Source organism: Hipposideros armiger, unplaced genomic scaffold, assembly GCF_001890085.2.
Source record: "Hipposideros armiger isolate ML-2016 unplaced genomic scaffold, ASM189008v1 scaffold_807, whole genome shotgun sequence".
In the NCBI taxonomy this organism is placed as follows: Eukaryota; Metazoa; Chordata; class Mammalia; order Chiroptera; family Hipposideridae; genus Hipposideros; species Hipposideros armiger.
Window position 1 is genome coordinate 1 of NW_017732157.1, and position 2,561 is coordinate 2,561.

Sequence of the window (2,561 nt, forward strand, 5' to 3'; positions counted from 1 at the left end):
ATAATTTACCGACATTTGCTTTCATTTGTCTTTGGTTAACAATGGAGATTGGAATGGCTGGATCATATGATAGGTATATATTGAACTTTGTTAAACTTAATTATTTGTTCTAGTAGCTCTTCTGTAGATTCCTTGGATTTTCTATTTAAACAATTATGCTGTCTGTGATTAAAGGCAAGTTCACTTTCTTCATTCCAAACTCTATGTCTTTTGTTTCTTTCTTTTACATTATTCCACAGGCTAGACCCCTAGTGTAGCATTAAATACAAGAGGTGAGGGCCAAAATTCTTCCCTTATTCCTGATCTTAGGGGGAAAGCATTCAGTCTTTCACCATCAAGTATGACACTTCACGTAGGTTTTCTGTACAGGTCCTTTGTTAGGTCAAGGAAATTCCCTTTGATTACTAATATGCTGGGAATTTTAAATCAGGAATGGATGCTGGATTTGTCAAATGCATTTTCTGTACCTACTGAGGTTCCTGTCATTAACTGATCATCTGCTGCTTGTCAATTTCTTTGGCTGCATTATTGATAAACTGTCACACAAAACATTAAAGAAGATATCACTCTCCTGTTTAACAAATGATGAAACAAGGCTCACAAGTGTGTAGAAAGCACTTGTCAGAGGTAATAGTTTAGAACACAGTTCCCTCTGATAGTAAAAGCTTGTTTCCTGGATTTTTCAATATAGATTATTTTTAAAGAAATTTTGAAAAACTAGAGGGTGGTAGCAAAATTATTTCTTGAACCTATGAAATATCTTAAGACAGTTTCTTAACAGGTTCTTTATTTATGCAAATGGCACTAATAAAATAATTAAATAATTGGGTTGCTGAAAAGCAGGTTCTTGGTATCCTCACAGAAAATAATTCAAGGATGCACCAAATAAACCAAACAAGCAGTGGCCTTAGTAAAAGAAAATAAGATAGTACACTCCCCAAATAGTGGGAGCAAGCAGGCCAGGAGAAAAGCAACTGCGCCAAAGAACAAAGGGGCTTAGGAATTTATTACCCTCAAAAAAAGGGCAAGAAATATTCAAAATTTAGTGGTGGCACTACACACATCCCTAGGCTGGTCCTTACTGACCATTCCTCCCCGGCAGAAGGAGGGATTCTCTTGTACTTATCTGGCTCTAATAGGAACTCTTCATGGCAATACAGAGGTAAAGATTTTCCCTGCCCATAATGCTACCAATATTATGATCTATTATAATTAGCTAAATTTCACCTTGCAAGGCAAGATGGTATCCTGGGTCTACTCTTGGCCACTGAAATCTAGTTCTGGCTGATCTGGTAGCTGTACTTTTTCTCAAAGATGATCTCATCTCCTCCCTCCTTTTTCTCCCCTTACTTACTCCTTCCTTTCTTCCCACCACTCTTTTCGTGGCCCCATTCTTTCTGCCTACGGTTACATTTGCAGGTTTGATTCTTTCACAAAAGAGGAAAGAAAACATTATAAAGGATACACAAACTTCAGTTCAAGAGCTGACAACTAGTTAGAGGTTTGATCATTCCTTTCAGAACAATTACTAGGTACCAACATGAGCAATGCATTGTAGCAAGGGTGACAAACTCTTCTAGGCTTTGTAAATCACCAAAACTGATAATTCATTCATGGCTACTGATCACTCTTTCTATGATCCTTGAAATCTGCTTGTGATTAAGCAGTCTAGACAGTAATTCTTCAAATTAATCACTATAAANTCCCTTCTCTTATCTCTTTCTTCCCCTGAGGTGCCTGGTCCTCCCTTCTCTGACACTCAGCAGTGCATTTCTGTGATTTAGGGGATATGCAAATACATCCCCTTGGTTTGGGGGCATGTGTAAACACATCCCTTAGGGGTATGTGAAAACCTGGAATCCTGCTGGGCTAGTAAGGTATTGGTGATCCTGAGAAACAGGATGTGTTCCTCCTTTTTCTGACTGTTAACAATGTATCTCTTTGATTCAGAGCTATGTGTAAGCCTGGAATCCTGCTGGGCAAGTGCAAGGGATCTTGACCAAGTAGGAGCTGCAGCAAGGGGCTTTCTGACTGGGGCTGTTTCTTCTTCTGCTCATTTCTATTTACCTACCTACTCTATCAATAAAACAGCTGAGAGTAGAATCAATGTGAGTGATTTAAAAGCACAGATTCTGGTATTTTACCACTAATTGCTGAATCATTGTTTTCAAGATTCAGACTCACTAATGAGTAATTTTTGAAAGCTGCCCCAGGTAGTTTTGGTGCAGCCAGCCTGATACCAGTTTAAAAGATCTCATTTGTGAAAACATTGCTAGACAAAGATTGTCATCAAAGATCAGGAAAAAAGCTCTGGAATCAGCATGGAAAATGTCCCTATGACTACACAAGTTTTTGGAAGCGAGGCTTTTTCTATGAAGTGCAGCCACAAAAACAAGCACTTCTTAGCTCCCTTTTCATAACCAGTCCTTTATATGAGATCAGACAATTAAGTTCGCAAACTTGTTGCAACGATGTTGCTAACCTTTTTTTGATATCAGAGGGATTATTCATTATGAATTTGTACCAACTGGACAAACAGTTAACCAAGTTTACTAATTGGA